Genomic DNA, 20,104 nt, shown 5'->3' with positions numbered 1-20,104 from the left:
TGCACGAATTGTGTAACGGTTCATTTATTATCTTTGGGTAAATAAGATCACATAATATAGAAGAAGATATTAATTCAAGAAAAAGGGACAAATGGTAACACCGCACATAAATATAGTTGGGCTACTAAACCTAACTAAACATAAACATACCCTAAAATGAGAGTTTTTACGAATCATGGGCTGATTAACTAATTTAATTGGGGAAATGTGTTGAATTGAATAGCACATAATTCTGACTGCGTAGGTTTTCAAAAAGAAAAGAATAATTAATTAGTCTATAACTAATTGGTAGTATTTACAATAGCGTTCTACCAATGGCCACGAACATTTGTTGAACATTTTGAAGTACTATATTATTTTTTCGCAAATTTCAAAATTAATACTATACATAATCATAAACATATATTTTACATATCGATGATTGATTCCAACTACATTTAAATGTTTAAATATGGACGATTGAATTACATACAATTGTTTATGATTTAATTAATTAAGGCTTCAATTTTTGACTGATTGAGGCTTAAATTGAAGTTTGCATCATCAACTAAATGTCATCTAATCGGCCATATTTCGTATCATTAAATGAATGTCACTCAATTGCCCGCATCCTTTAATCTACACCGGAATATGTCATCGATGTGTAATTAACATCTCAACATAAGTTCATGATACTTATTATATACCAACTTCTAAATTTGTGTAAAAAATCAATATTTCCAAAAATTACATGATATTAGGCGCTATAATCCTTTTTTATTTGAGGAGAGATTTTACAAATTCATCAATGTAATGCAATTATTATAATTTATATCATCAAATTTTGAATTGCATAGTAATCAAGTACCAATATAATTTAGTACTGTGTTTGTTGAAAGTTTGTGGATTCAATCATAGAGAAGAAATTATTGTTTGAAAATTAACCCAAACAAAAAGGAAATTTCAATTACAAAAAGTATTAACTGAATGACAAAGTAATAATACTACTCTCACCTACAACGGAATTAATATTGTACTCCATTATATACAGGTGTAACAAACATATACATAAAGCATTTAATTTAAATTCAGAAATAAACACACATTACACCAAATAATATCAAATATTCTGCACTCAATGAATAGTGCATTATTGCAAATTTAATTTGTGGAGCCATTGCCTATTGGAAGGTTGATTTTAGTGTACCAAGAATTTAATTTTTGAAGCCACCATGATCACTAAGAATTTAAAGTGCCATTGAATTTCTGAATTATTATTTTATTATAACAGAGGGTTTGTTGCAAAGTAATTGAGGGCAGTTATAAAATTTAAGCACTCATCAATATTTTAGATCCCAGCATTATATTTTTGTTGATGCGCTATTTAATTGATTGTAGGGTTCTTCTATATATGTTAGCAAAATGCCATCAATGCGTACCAATAGAATTGAAATATTTATTGATCGATAATATATTGAAAGGGAATGATATACTACTCCATACTAGGAATGTTGTAATTTTTTGGGCTATAAATTCTTAATTATTATTGTTGTAATCTTTCTCTTGATGATTTTATATTTGTGATAAATAAACACACCCATGTGTCATTTAAACTAGAAAATAATATGCAACTCTTGGAGAATTAAAAATCACATTTTTCCTAAATGATTATTGGTTTTTATTTGTACATAGAGAACTCACTCATTTTTAGGATGCCGTCTTATCATATTTTCACAAGATGACATGAAATAGTTATCTAAAGGCCCCGTTTGATAGGCCGGATTAGCCAAGATAAGGCCTTTGACTATTGGTATCAAAGCGAGGCTACGTTTGGGAGGGCCCGAGGTAGAAAGCCCTCAAAATCACGGTTTTGGGCTGATCGCGATAGCCAAGCTAGTTCACACATTAAACCAAGGAAAGGACTTCATAAAAAGTCCCAATAAAATAGAACCAAAATTGAATGTTTACGTTTGAAATGAAAAAAAGAGAGTCTGAAATGAAAGTTTGGCACAAAGAAGCATTACTCAGGCTTGGAAGCAATCCATCTTCACATCTGTGACATCAAGTTGCAATATTTCTGCTCTGCATCCTAGGATCGAACCGACACTGAAAAAATAGTGTAAAATGGGTGAAATGAACTGATGTTGGGATCTGTCGAACAACTTGAAATTCGATATAATACTAAATTTTTAGAGTAGCTATTGAGGTTTCAGACATTATACGTATCCAACCAAGTACTAAGATAGTAGAAAGAAACACTGGTCTGGAGATTTAAGACGAGCGAATCCAGCTAAAATCTAAGATATAGATGATGACTACATAAAAGTGGTTTCATACTTGGGATATGTACGTCCGAGATCTCCATGAACGAATTCCTTGATGTAAGTTCCAGCCTGGCCGCAGATAAAAGCATCAACTTATCAGCTTTTTTCCCGAAAATTCAAGAAAAAGAAAGATGCAAATTTCTACTATAATTATCACTGTAATGGGATAAGTCAATCTTACACCAGTGTAAGAGATTACTTAACCTGAGTGCACAAGTGCAAAGAAAATATTGAGAACTACCAGCTATCTTCTCTATTTTCATCCTGAAATATGAGATAAATGTAAATAAATCTGCAAAGGAGAAGTATAGTGAAACATTTATGTAAAAATATTCTTACCAATGTATGATTTTTTCACGTTCTAGTGGACTTCGACGATGGAGGACTCTCACTGGTGTTTTCTGCAAAACTTTCTGCACAAGAAAATGGAACAGCTAACCAGCTGTTTTGCCAAAGAACAAGCTCGAGAATAAAAACAAAAACGACGTAGATAATAAAGCAAACCAGATCCGTGAACGATGATAACTTTTGCTCATCTTCATTTTCAAAGGGGCGAGAAATCCACACCAGTGCAACATACTGTTTCTGCAAATACAAATTGAAACCTTTTAGGACTACTGGTCATTGCGAGTCTACCGCCCAACTATTAAAAGCTAAAGGTATACCTGCTTTTCTGCTTCTCCTTCACGCATCAGTTCCCAACCCTGACTACCCAAAAACCTAAGATTCTTCACTTGCACCTGCACAAGCCAGTACGTTTTTCTTCATAATTCATTACATGTATGATGAGCAGGAAATACATGATCAACTTTACTAGGGCATACAAGTTTGCTTTCCAAGCTATTTATCTTCGTTTCAATCTCCTTTATCAACAGATCAGAAGGGAATTGGCGTGCATTTAGGATCTCAACCAGAAAAGGTCGCCCAGTACCCAGCATGCGCACCTGCGTAGATATTTACTACATGCATGTAAGAGAGCTACAAAAGAGAGGGGCAGATGTTCAAATAAGAACTGCCAACTATTAGTGGTGATGATAAGATTGAGTTCTCTACATCAATGTCTTCTCTCCCGGCAGCATGGAACTTGTACTTGTCACCCTGGCAGATGGGGAGGATGTTGCTACCAACGATTTCCTGCAAAACAAGGAAAAAATTTATGTGTCTAGTCTAGATAGTCCAAAATAATCCCCAAATTTCAATCTTGAAGCTTCTTCACCTCAACAGATGCTTCACCCATTCGTTCATCATCTATAATCCAGCGTGACTGGCTGACATTTCTAGAGTACTGTATCAAAATGAGTAATAGCATAATTCAGGGAATTTTCGCCCAGGTTAACCCAAACTGAATAGACCTTTTAACAATAGCGAACATTATGAATAAGGTGGACTGCAGATATGACAAATAAGCATCTAAGTCAACTAAATCCTAGAATGATCTATCACAAAAGATCTCCAAATACCTCCCCACCCCACATCTTCAAAAGAAAACGTTGACCTTTGTAATACATGGACGCTATTTTATGCAAGTAATGCTTATACTAATTGAACTTGATATGATAGAGCTTATTCATATGGGTTTATATGCTGGTCAACTTAATAGATTTAATGAGCAAAATCTTACATTTGTAACTATCACTGTTCCTGCTCAAAAAATTCATATTCAGTGAAATAATGAAAAGTGTAGAATAACGCCAAAGTGCCACCAACCCATCATTATAGATGAATCTCAAATGGCATAAGAAAATGAACCCAAGGCTTTTAATGATCAAAAGATTGACTGTCATCAGAATTCAGCATCATACATATTATGTTTGTGATAAAGTTGTTGCACCTTAAGATATCTCCCACCAACATAGACAGAAGTCTTATAGCATTGAAAAACCAAGGAGCAGCACCCATTTCCATTGACCTGAAAATAAATCATCACCCATAAAGCGTTGAAATTTGAAATTCAGTAGGCGTGGCAGTAAATAAAATAAAGAACTTAAGCTCCTTATACAGGATAAGTTGGAAAAGAAGGAAAGAAGGAAACAAGAAATCAGGACTCACACACCTTCTCTAGTGGGAATTTTGACAAACCCGCCTGATCACCTTTGCACCCATTTGAAGATTTGGAAGTGAGGTCATGGCTTTCAACCTTTTGCAAGTCGGAAGAGTTCTTCAAGGTATCAGTGTCATCTGTCAATTTAACAGGAAGAACATATATAATGTGCAGAATCCAAGACAAAATATTTCACACGACCATATTCACTGCTATGATGATTCAATGCCTATTCTACAACTATAGTGCTCAGTTTAACATATGGCATAATAAAGAGTTCTCAAGCATTTATTGAGTAAATACTTCACAAGTAGTAATTGATAATGCAAAAGGGACCAACCTTTTAATAAGCATATGCTAAATACGTTTAATACTACAGTGTTATAATTTCAATCACATATACAAGTTCAGATTATTATGACTCTGCTAGTGCACCGGGATGATATTTGCACTACTGCGTTGAGGATATAACTGGAAGGAGAAAGGAAAGTGACTTGCCTATTTTCCTCCTCTTATAGCAGCCATTGCTCTCACTAATGGGCTCTTTCTCGGATAGTGCATCAGAAAGTGTGTATGTTAATTGAACTCGGAGCAATTCTCATTACATTTTACATCCTGCAATAGTCACCAAAATATAAACAGTATACTGGGATAACTACGAAAGAACCAACAGAGGCCAAATGCAAAATAAGATTTAAAACACCACTAAGGAAAGACTCAAATAATACCAACAACTTCTCCAAGGGATTTGTAATTGACAATTTCAAGAAATCTTTCACTGTAATGCCTGAAGATGGGAACTTTTCTGTGAACCAAGATTCAGAACTATACTTCTCTTTTATATATGACCTGAAAACGAGCAATCCATGGTTACTTTTACATGAATTATATCTTTAACAATACAAAGATTTTCCCAGCCATAATGATATTGCATATCCAAGAATCTAGATCACTAACCAAACTGCCTGCTCATTATCGACCACAACCGGGGCAGGGACACTTGGAGACAGAAGCTATCAATTTGATAGCCCCTTGGTTTACAGGGTCTGCAACTGCTGCAGCAAAATCGCAAGCATGACTCTTTTCACCGAAATTCCATTGTCATCAATATATAGGAACTGCAAAATGCCTAGACAAACCCTGCAAACCTCCTGTAAATCTTGTTCTACGTTAACCATATCTTTACTTTCCCCAACACTACCATTAGCAGCTCCAGCATCACCATGCTCTGCCACTTCGAAGAATCACATCCAGAAGAGGTGTTGTAACCGAAGGACGAGAACATATATGCTCGTGTAGACCAAATTGCTTAAGTATACAGCGTGCACAAACCTGCATCAATAATGAGAGCTTTAGCATACAAATCATACATCATGTGCACCACCACTATGTAACAGTCAATCAATTTCGGGATCTAAAATTAGGTCAATTACAATTTCCAGTCCATATAATTGGATTGCATAGAGTGAATTTGGGAATAGTTTGTCTAATTTCTATAGAAGTATTTCCAATTGCAATAGCAAAGCGATCAATTACAAACTGCTGCGCTCTTGTGAACTAAATTGGAAATTAATAAAGCAGGAAAAATAATATAAATGGTGAGGGAAGAACTAACGCCATTGGACAGCAAGTCCTTGAGGACTGGCGGCGGCAGAAAAGCAGGCGGCGCGGCGGAGGAACACTAGGTCGTCATTGTCAGTTCCAGCGGCGGAGCTAACGGCGCGGTTGTGGTATCACTGTGAAGTGCGGCGCCGTTGCTGGCCATTTGATTCCGACTATAGGGAGACGGCGGTAGTTATTTCCTCTGTAAATTTTGTAAACGAATTTTACCAAGTCAACAAGAGATCACCATTTTATATAGTACACGTCATATTTACTATTTTAGCCTCCTTAATTTCACAACTCCTAATATAAGAGCATCTTGATATCTTGCGTGCATGGAATCAGCCAATCGATAAAAATAATTCAAAATATAATACATTTACTAATTAAAATTGCGATATACGGAATTAAATTTACGACAGCGTATACGGAAAAATAATCCATTCCATTAAAAAAAAGTACTAAGATTTTAAAAAAAAGTACATATTTTTTTTTAAAAAAAGGCTTCGAAAACGAGCCCCGCCACTCTCTACTCCTCATCGCCGTCGCGCTACCGCCACCCGTGGTATCCGAGCCCTGTCGGAACCTACCGTGACCTCGCGATCTCTAAATCAGATCTGCTCTCGAGCATCTCGTAAAGAAACCTCTTCTCCGTGGGGTCGGTGGCGTTCTTCCACTCTCGGAAGACCTTAACATGCGAGCCGCGTTTGGTTACGCGAATGGAGAGTGTACTCGAGTGGGGGCGAGTGGAGAGGACCGGACCTCGCGGGGCGAGGGGATCCGCCCCGCGCCCACTGCGTCATGTCAACCGGGCGGGCGACCAAGAATGAAGGAGGGGATGGAAACTCCCCGTCCGGGGAGGTCGTGGATCCCGGCCGCCGCACGTAGTCGCGCTATAGTTCGATGTGCTTTTTCGGCCACCCGCGTCGTACCCGCCGGAACTTCTCGAGTCCTTCAACAACAAGAAGCACTCCCGGAAGGTGAACTCCTATACTTCCCTCCAAGGGAACCGACTGTGGCTATCCTCCGGGCGTCGTCCTCGGCCCGCCCACTTGAGCCGACGGAGGCGTTGGCGTACAATTCGCAAAACGGCCCACCGCGGCCCAGGGGCGCTCCCACCCTTCCGGGCCTCCTCGTTGTGAAGTCCTTCCGTGCGGGCGGTGCCTCTTATAGGCTGGCCGATCTTCGCCCACATATTGACGACCGGCCGGTTGTTCGCAACGTGGATCGTCGCACACCTCCAACCACCCCCTTTGGGCCCCCCGGCGTACTCATCCTCCGTCCACTTCCTCCGACGGTCAGGCCGCGGTGCGATGACTCGCCGACCGCCTTGCCTTCCCCTCCCCTCGTCTTCTCTTCGGCGCGGCGGCGTCGCTAGAACAGAGTATCATCGTCCCGAGATCGATCCGTATCATGCGGTAAGAGAAGGTCATCGCGAGAACCGCGTCTCCACGGGATCGACGTGTGAGGCGAGCCGTCAAAAACTGCCCAGGGCCGACTATACCGCGTCCCTCCCGGTGACCCGCCCCCCGCCATATCATCCCCATCATCGTTGCACGATCATCCCGCTGCCTATCCGGGGCATACCCCCCCCCGGGCGCGGCCGCCGCCGCCCGACATCCCCACCATACCCCCCTGGTTCCCCCCCTCGCCTCCCCGGCGCACCGCCCATCATCCCCATCATCTCGATTCCAAGGGATGCTAAACCCGGGCCCATTGCCCCCATCCGAGATCCACGAGCGTGGGAGTCCGAGATCCGCTTCGTGCCGACTGGACTCGTTGTTGTGATCCATCACTCGATGATGCTCTTGTACGAAAGTTAGAGATAGAAACTCGTTAAAACAAGTGGTGCAAATGAAAATGAAACGAAAATCGCGTTTATATATGATTTAAAAAATAAAAAAATATCGAAAATCGGCGGCGATCGCTCGCCGATCGGCCTCCAAATGGCGGCTAGTTCGATCGGTAACCGTCGGCCAAAGGCATCGGGTGCCCACGCCCGATCCTGCACCAAATCGCCTTCCGATTGAATGGTTCACTAGCGATCGGCTAACGCGCAATCGGCTAGCTTGCTAGCCGAGCATTGCGAATGCTCTAACAACTCTCTACTATACATTTTTTATTTGAAATAAATTTTAATGGATAGTTAATAAAATAAAAAAGATAATTATTAGTAAATAATGTATCATATTATACTTTATTAGAGAAAAATAATTTCTAAAATTAAAAAGAGCGACTAAAAAAATAAAAGAATGCGTACTCGATAAAAAGTTAGGAGATTTTAATTACGAAGTATGATTTACGGTTAGAATAAATATAGTACTAGTAGTACGATTTTTGCCCCTTAATGTACGATGCGAAACGTGAACTCGAGGATTGAGGTGAAACAGAGCTAAGATGTAAAAATCATTGCAAGTCCAGACGCATCTAACCAAGTCGCTGAGTCGGGCAACATCATTGCAAGTCCAGACGCATCTAACCAAGTCGCTGAGTCGGGCAACATCATTGCAAGTCCAGACGCATCTAACCAAGTCGCTGAGTCGGGCAACCTGTCGTACGCACGACTAGGCTGCAATTGGCCAGTTCACACAAACATGTTTTAAATCAGTTTTTCGAGGCAGTTTTTGGCATTCTTCCACGGTGAGACAGAAAGAAAACCCAATGAAGAAAAAAGAGGAAGGAGAAGGAAGACTACTCCGGCCAAATCCCATCCAACCAGAGACAGATAGAGTACTAAATTAGGAATAAGACTTGATATAAAACAACGTTTTTGAAGACCATCATATAATAGTTTTCACACACACAAAGTCGAAGAAATTAGAAAAAAATAATTCGACATGCCCTAGTTAAATGAAAAAAAAAGAAGAGAATAATCCCAAAAGCACAAGCAAAAATAATGTTTCGGTGAACAAAACTGCACGTCCCCTGATATTTGAACTTTGCTGAAACCACCCTAACACATCAAGAGACAACTGCGCACATTATCTTCACATCCTGTCTTCTCTTCTTCGTGGTGCACAGGTGATGATTTCGTCAACCCTTAGGATCATCTCAGCAGCTTCGGTTGCTGAAAGCAAAACAGCATGCTTCACTTTGAATGCCTCACATATCCCTCTCTCAGCCATATCTCCGACCTGTGAAAAACAAGTGAACCATGACGATTGAGAAAAGCACACAATCATGTTCATTTTTGAGATTACAACAAAGTTTTATAGCATGTTGTGAAGGGGTTTTAACTTATCGGAATCGTGAGATAAGCCAATGATAACATGAGACTTACAGATCCAGAGATGACGTCAATCCCAGCATTGGTCCCTTCCTTGTGGTGCTCTGCTCGGAGTTGAGCAACTAACTCAGCACTGTCCAAGCCAGCGTTGTCAGCAATGATAGTTGGAATGGCCACAAGCGCCCTTGAAAAAGCTTCAATGGCATGAGACCTCTTTCCCGGAGTTACGCCTAGCAAGTTCATCAACTGCTTTGCCATTACCATCTCAGGCCATCCACCTCCAAGCAACACCCTGCTGTCAATTACCGTCTGTGATAGACGCACAAGGCATCATGCAGAGATCTTTCAGCTTCATCCAACATATGAGGGCTGCCAGAAGTACAAACGACAAATATATTAAATTTGAGATGAGATGTAAAACCATAATTGATATGACAAGGAATGCTTCAAAGCAGAATGTAACACTCGTCGAATGACAGTACCTTGCACCTCTCAATACAATTGTACATGCCTGGCCCATTTCAACACCAGAAAAGTGAATCAACCGGTCCTCGCCAATCATAATTTCTTCAATGAGCTTGCATTGCCCAAGCTTAACTGACTCTGGATTATCGAAAGTTGATGCAATATCACCACCAGTAACAAGTGCCAACCGCTCAATACCATCAAAATCAGCATGCTCTATTGCAAGTACTCCAGCATCAGCAAATAATTCCTCTGGAAAATTGTAGATCAGCTGGCGATTACGAAGCAGTTTATCCCATGATTTATAATCTTTTGCACCTTCTCCCTCATCTTTTCCTTTTCAGCCCCTTCAATCTCAGCGACCTTAGCCATCGAATCAACTCGTACACGTGCCCCATAAATTTTCACTTTATCTGTATCCATTGCCGTATTTGCCACCAAAATCTTTGCATTCTCAATACGTTTTGGTTGGCCAACACCAATTTTTTTGTCCAAAATAAATCTGTGGAGAAGTAAGAAACATTAAATTGGAATTTAAACAGCTTCTGAACCCAATCTAAAATCAGATCACAGCTGAAAGCTGAATTATCACAAAGCAAGAAAAAAAAATGTAAATTCTGAGAAGAAGCAATAGTCCGTTAAAAAGAAAGAGAATGAAAAGAAATTTGGAATACGACTTACCCTTCATCCAAAAAGGAATCTTTTAGCGACCCTCCAGGCTTCTTTATGATTTGAATGGATTCCAAATTCGTACTACCCTGTAATAAAGAAACGACTAATTTTTATTAGCCATATATTAACAATTATAAAGGCTGACAATTAATATATATATATAGGCATAAGAACCCAATACCCTTACAAAAAACATCTATAGACACATCTTTACAATCAACTAAGTAAAACATGATCATACCTTCAGCCTCATAACTGCATCAACAGCCAGTTTGGCAAAATGTTCTTTGTCCTGAGAGAGAATTTTGGAACTCAAAGTAGTCATTGCAATCTTCATTAAGTCGGACTTAAATTTGTCTGAAAAATATACGATGTAATGAGAACAATTATAAGGGTTCAAATCACAACACAAAAATAGCAATGCTCAACTAAAGCTAAAAGAATATAATCACCTGCATCCGATTTATTATCTACAACCTTCTCGATCAAAGCATTTAATGCACATTCAGCAGCCATACGGTACCCTGTTATAAACAGAGAAATAAAGGAATTATCAACTTTAATGAGAAGGATTATAGACAAACCATTCCAGCCTCTAATTAAAAAAACTTACTATTACCTCGAAGTATTCAGCGTGGATATATTACATAATTATAACCAAATCATACATTCAGTTTGTTTCATTTCTAAATTCTAACTCACCAGATATAGCGAAAGGAATAGAATTATATATTCTATAGTATGATTGAGTTAGTATAAAAGCATGTGACAAACCTGAAATAATGGTCATTGGATGAATTTTGGAATTGACAAGCTTCTCTGCTTCCCTCAAGAGCTCCCCAGCTAAAACAACAACTGAAGTTGTACCATCACCAACTTCATCATCTTGTACTTTTGAGATATCTGGCAATGTATTTAAGGCTTTGCCAATGATCAAATATTTTTCTCTAGGCCTCTCATTCAAAAGAATGTTGACCTCTGGTTTACTCCAATATTATAAAAATTTACCTGAAGCATATTTTATTTAGCTGACAGACTCAACGTCCTGATCATGGGATCTTAATAATTAATTCATTATTATGAGCATAAAGTGAGAATTTGAGTTCGTAATGGTTGAATACTTGGCTGCAAGCAACACAAAATTTTACCAACACCACCACCATTGTATATAAAAATAATGTGCCCAAGAACACAAGCAAAATGAATCCTATACTAACCAAAGCCAAATTGAACTTAACTAATGTAAAATGCAATAGTAAAATAACATCAAGGATACCAACAAGGACTTTAGCCGCAGGGTTGTCAATGTGTAGGGACTTTAAGATGGTGGCCCCATCATTTGTCACCGTGACACCATGGCCTCTGCCAGTGGATTGCAAAATTTTGTCCTACAACAGAGAAGAACTTTTCACTAGATTACAATAACTACAAGAGGTATTCCATACTAAGAACAAGCTCTTATACCATTCCCTTAGGTCCCAAGGTTGTCTTAACCAAGTCAGCTATAGCCATGGCTCCAATAAAAGAGGCCTGTTACAAAAAGACAGAACTTAGATGTTAGATACTCTTTAAACATAACCGACAAACTCATTCAGAATCACCCTCTTCACTCAATATGGTACATATGAGCAGGACTCAATCAGCAAAATTTTGCTTGTTGAAAGGGATTGGCAACACATCACAACAAAAAAACACTTCTTAACAGTCTCCCTTCTCCTCTGGCCTCATTTTTGAAAAGATTTTCTACCTATTCAATCACATCCAGAAGCATTGTTAGAATCGGGATTAAGATAACAAAATAATCTAACAATGCAAGAGCAGTCAGAATACATCATCCCGCCATCCCAAAAGGTCGAGAATGAATAGGTGGAGCACCAAAAAAGAAACCCAATTTTCTGGAAGAAAAAGAATAAATCTTTAATCACGAGCACTTATAACTTTAATAAAGCCCAACAAAACCTTTAAAACTTGTTTTTCGCCGAACAATTCCACAGAAAATAGATTTAAACCCCTAGTAATCAGTAGCATTTTTCAACATACATGGCCTACAAAAATTTCACCATGTGCACCCCAGCTAAATAATAGAGTAACCAGAGATCCACATCTACAAAACTTTCCCTTTGAAATGTAATCTCTCTCGTTCAGATGTATAACAAAACCACACCAAACCCCTAGAACAGTCTGAATATATCCTAAATAAACGGGAAAACAAAAATTTTTTGCTAGATTTTGATGGAGAATTAAATTAGCAGTTTGAAAACCCCTAGGAAAAAACCCATTTGTAGTTGAGGAAGAGAGCGGAGACTATGTAGAAGAGGCTGGGGAAAAAAAGGGGGGTTTTAAAATTTCTCACTTTAAGTAGAGAGGCTTCGGGTTTTTTAATTATTTTATTAATGATTTTTTTTTTTTCTCTCAAATAAATGACTAAAAGATACCAACTTTTTTCGGTTTTGATCAATTTTTTTTTAATTTTTTTGGTTTTACCCCCAATAAAACCTAATTTCACTTTACTTTTACATAGATTTCAAATAATTAACCTTTTGTAATTACATTTTTCTATTAAAAAAAAGGGGATTAAAATTAATTTTTTTTAATTTATGTTTCTTAAAATTAGTGTCAGTAAAAAACAATTTTTTAGTAGTGGAAAAAGAGCAAAACCCCTGGCCATAGGGAAAATTTCAATTTTTTTTTTCAATGGGTATTTAGTTAATAAAATACTTTTAGTGATAAGTTACGTGCAAAATTCGTTTTTTCTAAATTTTTTTTTGTCTTGGAGTACCTTTTAAAATTTGAATATTTTTTTGAAATTTCAAAAAACAATTATCTAATTTTTTCCAAGCTATGCAATGTTGATGTAACGTTAAACATTAGTGGGAAAGAAATGTTATATAATTAATTATGAAAAAATAGACAATTAAAAAAACATTTTTAACCTAATAAATTAATAAACACCTTTTGTTTTTACCCAAATTTTGTAAAAAAAATATAATTGAAAATTTTCCGTTTTATTTTTATAATTAATAAATTTATATGATAAAAGATTATATCTATAGTATTTTGAAAATTATCTTTTTCGAGTATATAATAAATATACTTGCAGATGGTTTTTTGGAACCAACTAATAGGTTTTTTCATATGAATGATGCTTGCTTAAATTTGTCTTTTTGTACTATACGATTATCTATTATTTATTTTACGGTATTAATTTAGGCATTTGATCTGAGATAAATGGTCTGAAAATGCTCTTTTAACCAGTTTTTCCATTGATCTGTTTCATAGCGAAATTTCTTATTTGCTAATTTCGAATGAACCATTCCTTGTCTTTCAAAGAATCCTTTATTTTAGACTTAAGAAAAGGTGTATTCTTTGATATTGAACAATAGATCTTACCGAGTTACTAATTTAGATTTGTGATAATTTGTAAAATTATCACTAATTTGGATTTGTGATAATTTGTAAAATTACCGAGTTACATGTGTTTGTGACATGTAGGATAAGTGATAAAAAATAACAGATAAATATAAAATACTAGTATTAAATTCATCACATAGTAACCGTACAACTTCATTGAATACAAAAATAATTGTACTATATAACATATGAAACAGAGATACAACATCCATGCTCAAATACAAAGAATAAGGTAATCAAACCCTGATATATATAGATAACAACATTGCTCCTAAAACCTCATGGTGCTGAGCTAGCACCTCCAGAACCCAACAATTCAAAAACCTTCTATTTCTAACACATACACCAACTCATGGCATGCCATATATAGCAAATCAAAGCGGCCTCGTCGCCTTCCGCTCGCCCTCCACAGAGAAGCGCGTTCCTTGGGATGGGGTATTCGTCTCTCAATGACGTGGACAGCGTGTATACCCTCAGATACAGCTGCTGCCCCAGGTACTGTCGGGCCCAGAACTCCGACCTCAAGTTCCACATTCCCACGTTGTCCAACGCCAGATATATCGTGGTCCATGACTTGGGATACACCTGTCCGCCAATACTGATAAGGGTTTTTGTACAACGATTCACATAAAATACAAAAAATTCGACAACATTTTTTTATAAAAAAATATGCTCCATTTTTTAGTTTGTAGTACTCGTTTCTCACCTGGACCGTGCAACGGAGACTGCATCACATGATTGTATTCGTTACGACTATCGGAACGCCATTGCCCTCCGTCCATTCTGATATTCGTACAAATCAACTCAGTAAGAAAACGGGAAAGACACAAATCACACACACGCACACACACACTTACCCGACTACGAAGAAGGAATAGCCACTGAGGTGATAGCTCTGCACGATATCTTCATCGTTTTCGAACACGATCTCGATGTAGCTTCTGTAGTCAGCACCTATCACTCCCGTGTCGAGGTACACTCCTCCATAGCTAGGAGCATCCGACACACTCCCAACGCGAAAAACCCCATCTATCTTGAAGTAATCCGCGACTTTCAAAGGGTGTCGGCGGTTTATACGACACACTGTTGATAGCATACCTCTGCTTATTGTCCACCTGACCAGCCGAGCTAGCCAGCCTTATGGTTCTGTCGTGTTGATCATACCGTAGTGGTAAGAGCCCTGTGGGTTCGGTCTTGGCCGCTCGCTGTAAGATTAGTCCTGATGGACGAGCTTGGTTGAGGGACCAGTCGATCTCAACGGTTGGTCCCCGGGAAGGAGCCCGAGGGCGGGCTGTTCGAGTATGAGTAACGGAGGAAGCCAGTGGTGAGGAGGACCGGGGTGGTGAACCGGCTAGACACAGCAATGTAGTGCTCTGTGGGCTGATCAGCCGTGACGAGCACGGACATGCACTGGCCGACGTGGATGTCGAGAGAGGAGTAGCTGATCTGCAGAGTGTGAGTTCCTTCCACCTCAACCACCTTCATCTTGTGGCCTTGAATCCGGAAGTTGAGAGAGTTCTGCAATCCCACGTTGCATATCCGGAAGCGGTATGTTTTGCCTTGTTCGGACGTTGAAAGATGTCGCATTTGGGCAGCTGCCGTTGATGAGGATCGCGTCCGGAAAAGGCAACTTGTTGCCGCCGTCGAGATTCCCCAGACCTAAGCAATTTCTTGTGAAGTTTAGTCGAGTCGATTCGTTTCTTAATTTTAAAAAACAGTTGGAAAAACCACTAAACACAGAGTTTGAAATTTGAACTAATGGGCCCAAAGACAAAAGCTGGACCAGAAAAGCATCCAGCTGTGGATGGCTCAATGGTCAAGGTTGCTGCATTCGTAATTAAGCTTTTCAGAAAATGGGCCTACACAAAGCTACCGACACTCCAAAAAGCCCATATCCCGAGATGACATGGCACACGAGACTAGTTGAACTTTCTTTTAATAGATGAAAATGCAAACTCAATGTCTAATAATTATTAGCAATAAAAATAATCTATCATAAATATGATAAAATTACAATTTCGGTTCAAATAAATGGAGTATCATTCATTTGTAGTGGTTTAGCAAATTTAATTCATTTATACTCTTTATTTGAGTAAAATCATGTTAAAAAGTTTTAACAGTTAAATAAAATCATTAATTTATTTATTATCAAAATTATAGTTGCATGTGGCAAGAAAGTAGTAAATGATTTCAATCTAAAATCAAATCAAATTATTTTCTGTGATGTGACTGACAATAATAAATCAACAACCGCTATAATGGAAGTAGCTCAATTTCAAATTTCAGATTTAATACTAACAAATTTCACATCAATATTTTTGGGCCAGATTTTGAAAAAACAAGTATGTTTAGCTAAAATGTGGGGTCATTTATTGAAAAGAATTTAAAGTTTAAGTTACAAAAAAATGAATTATAGTGTGCATTATTTGACAAAAAATTAACATGAGTGATAGAAGTAGGAAGGGAGACTTACAGTGTGATTCGTTGCATACCAATCTCCAATCAAGGCGGTGAAGTCATCGCGGGATTATCGAAAGGGACCGGGATTCCGGTCTGCTTAGATTTTAATCCCGCCGAATCCACCAGCAGCCTTGTGGAATCAGTGATGGGAAATATGAAAAGCTCCCTATTTGATCCTTCATTTGTAGAATGTATGTGAAGTTCCCTCCCGGAGGGATCGGACATGTTGTTCCCAACACTCCATCTTCGTAAGAGTTCCTCCTATTCTGAATCCATTCCTATCATTCAAAGTTTACAGGCTCGAGCTCAGACACGAATACTAGTAATATTAATTAAATACACTAACGATTTACTTAAAAATATCACAAGACTTGGATCAATAATTGGAGACTATTTGGGGCAGAACTGGAAATACAAGAAATAATGGGGTTAAAATCTATTTCTGACAAACACAAGGACTAGGATAGTAATTTTAAAATTGAGTGAATAGAGAGACAGCTCCATGTGTTCGACTTTATGCCACTGTCAGAAACAGAGGCAAATCCAATTCATTAAATTATTGATGAATCAGAATCCTTGTCCTTTTTATCTCAATCTAGGTCCCTCAATTTTTCGCTTTTTTAAATAGAACCCACGTTTATTTTATTACTCCCTTAATCCAACTACACATAAAGAATAAAATAAAAAATTAAATTTATTAATTTTTGTCGTAAACTAAATTTACCCAATTATAGTATGAACATAAAAAAGAATACGATTCGTAAAAAAAAATGGAGAATATTTTATACTATTTGATAAATTTAGACAATTTATATAATTCAAAATTGATAATGGCTGGAAATAACATAAGCTTTAGAAAATGTATGTCACTACAGCCCATGTGACTTTTATCTTGTTTCCTGAATAAAAATGCATGTGGCCTCTTTTCAAACTAGTAGTACAACATTTCTGCTAATAAACATAAAAAAGTACTATAACATTCAAAATCAAAGCCATTCCAAGGATAATAAAAGTTCAATTTTCATCTTTCCTCTTAATCCAAATATAATGCTCAAAACTAGAAAAAGAGCCTGAGAATTGTGGCACTAAATAGAGTATAAGTTCTTATTTCAATTACTGTATAACTACAATTATTGGAATTCATTTATTGCAAATTGCATTAGTGGGTGAATACGTACTTTTTTTCTAGTTTACTGAATCGAAAATGAAATAAAATACACATGTTTTCCTATCCCTCGATTCTTGTATTTTTTGGATTTCACACTTATCTTGTTAAAATTCAGGACCCTATTTATCGTAAATGAATATCAACCATGTGCTTCTATCCACTCCACTAAAATTCTTAAATGAATTGTATTTTCTAAAAATAATATTTTGACATAATGCTCTTATTTTTTACAGTTCATTATTACAGAATAATTTATGCTTTAACTAATACTAGTATATTCTTGTGCTATTTGGGATGCAGATTACTCAAATTATATAAGTTAAATTTTAATCAAACACCCTTCCTAAAAATCAAATTCATTAATAAGCTTTGGATTCTAAAATTACTAAACATAATGTCTAATAAACGACGAAATAATACCCTAAACTTAAGGCGGAAGTAAATCACTAATTGGTGGCTAATCAAGGGCTATATTCTCAATATCAAGGCATAATAACTACGCACATATACTACACATAATCAATAACTCCAATTCATACTACTCCACTAAAAACGTGCCTCGTATTTCTTTTTTCAGTTCCTATTTACCTTTTAATACTTATTTAATAAATACGTCTACATTCCATTAAAACTAGTTAATATCCGAAATAATAGGATTACATTTGGTATACAAATTAGAGAACTAAGTGAGTATTTGGTAAGGAGACTGATCTCACAATCCATTGTATAGTTGAATTGTAGAGTACATAAAAGTCGAATTCACATTTCAATAATATTTGAATAAGAGTAATACTAACTTTTTACTAACCACAAACAATTAAATCGTCACAAACCCAATAAATCCAGTAAATAAAAGCAATTTAACTTGATTAATGCATAAAAGCATTTAAATGCGCAATAATCTCAGAAAATAAAATTACCAGTGAATGAGGAAGGGCTCGTCCAAGCTGTTGAAGACATTGACGATTATGTTATCGTTGGTAACAGAGTTGATATTCGGCCCAGGAAATTGCCCATTTATCAAAATACCCTATTACCCAAACAAAAACACCAAATAAAAACGAAAGTCACCCACATTGCGTCGCGAATTGGAGAGAGAGAGAGAGGGAGAACCTGCTGGGGGAGGCCGAGCGGCCAGATGGTGCCGTAGGTGACATTCCAATTGAAGAATCGGTAGGGATCCTCCGCGGCGGCGATGGCCAGAAACGCCAAAACTACCGCTAATCTTAGCGGCATGTTTGGGAGAGTGGAATAGAAGAGAGAGGAGAATGGATTGGGGATTTTGGATTGGGATTTGGAGGTGTATTTAAGCATTTACAGTGGCTGCCGAGAAAGAGCCTCGTATCTAGCTGTGATAAATTCAATAAATTAATTTAATAATAAGACCATTATTTTATGGATAAAAAAAGAGTAAAGTTATGAGATTTGATTAAATTTTTGTCCTACCAGCTTTGAAAACTATTGGAGTTTTTAATATGTAATCAATCATGTTATTACAAAAAATTTTAAAAAATGGTGAAATTGCATCCGATATGGTGGCCTTGAAATTATACGTGGACGTCGATGTTGATTAGCTAATAAACAACGTCGCTTATTTGCAATGAAAACGATATAGTTTGGAGGAGTATATCAATAATGTATTAGACGAATGAATTTTTTATTTTTTTATTTTTTGTGTCGAGAATTTTTTTGACTGATATTTCAAGTTTTAAAGGTGGTCAGTGCTTAACCAAATATTCTAATATTGAGACAATATGCATTGAAATAAAGAAATTTTTGGAATGTGTGATGATACTACTTGCTAATTTTATTACTGCGACTCTTTTCGAATAAACGCGTAGATTGACAACTCATACATCGATAATAATAATAAGATGGAAAAAATCGCTATGAGGATATTTATTTAATGATAAATCTCCTAATAATTAATGATGGACTATGATTAGAATGTATTTAATGGTCAAAGAGTCAGATTCTGAGATTTTTTTATTTCCCGAATTATAAAACCAGTATGTTTGATTAATGGTTCATCTAAGGGTAAGTTAAAAATACTTACTAGAGTTAATTTATAGAGATTATGTTTTACTTGCAAATCAAAGTACGTATATGATTTAGGCATTAGTACTAAAATTTAAAATATGAGTACTATTAATATCATATTTAAAATTAAAACAAATGTGTCGGTGGTGTCCCATGCACCCACCCCACATGACTTGTTATCCTCATGATAAAATACTAATGTGTTAATTATTTAAATTAAATGCGATTCATAATAAACTTTATGTCTTACCTTTATATATTCCCATTCAATATTTATTTGCATAAATTTTTACTACTATAATTTTCATAGTGTGGTATTCAAACATCGATTTTATAGTAACTATCCAAAAATAATTATTAATTCGCTGATAAATGGTAATGCAGTGAAGATTATTTGTTTTATATCTCCGAAATCAAAATTATACTACTACGATTTAAAAAACATTTGGTCAATCATGAAAATACAGGTCAAAACCGTCCCTTTCCAAATCTATCTCACTTGTAATATTCGCAATAGTTTTACTCAAATTTTCAACTCAATCTACCAATTTGGTTTCGATCTTAAACATTTTACTTAATACAAGTTGTAAAAAAATGGCACTCCATAAGATTGATACAATATTACAATTGATAAAATTCATAGTTGATAGTTTGGAATATAAATGATAAAATTATTAAAGACCGATATATAGATACAAGTATTATTTAACTATGGA

The 20,104-nt window shown here is 36.7% G+C and overlaps 3 pseudogenes; all 3 read right to left on the bottom strand.

Annotated features, from left to right (window-relative positions):
* Positions 1-1,884: 1,884 nt before the first annotated feature.
* Positions 1,885-7,739, bottom strand: LOC125199823 (annotated as a pseudogene).
* Positions 7,740-8,697: 958 nt separating this feature from the next.
* LOC125199822 lies at positions 8,698-12,080 on the bottom strand (annotated as a pseudogene).
* Positions 12,081-13,876: 1,796 nt separating this feature from the next.
* LOC125199828 lies at positions 13,877-18,697 on the bottom strand (annotated as a pseudogene).
* Positions 18,698-20,104: the final 1,407 nt, after the last annotated feature.

Source organism: Salvia hispanica, unplaced genomic scaffold, assembly GCF_023119035.1.
Source record: "Salvia hispanica cultivar TCC Black 2014 unplaced genomic scaffold, UniMelb_Shisp_WGS_1.0 HiC_scaffold_699, whole genome shotgun sequence".
In the NCBI taxonomy this organism is placed as follows: domain Eukaryota; kingdom Viridiplantae; phylum Streptophyta; class Magnoliopsida; order Lamiales; family Lamiaceae; genus Salvia; species Salvia hispanica.
The sequence above is the reverse complement of the archived record's forward strand: the minus strand, read 5'-3'. Positions and strand labels throughout refer to the sequence as shown.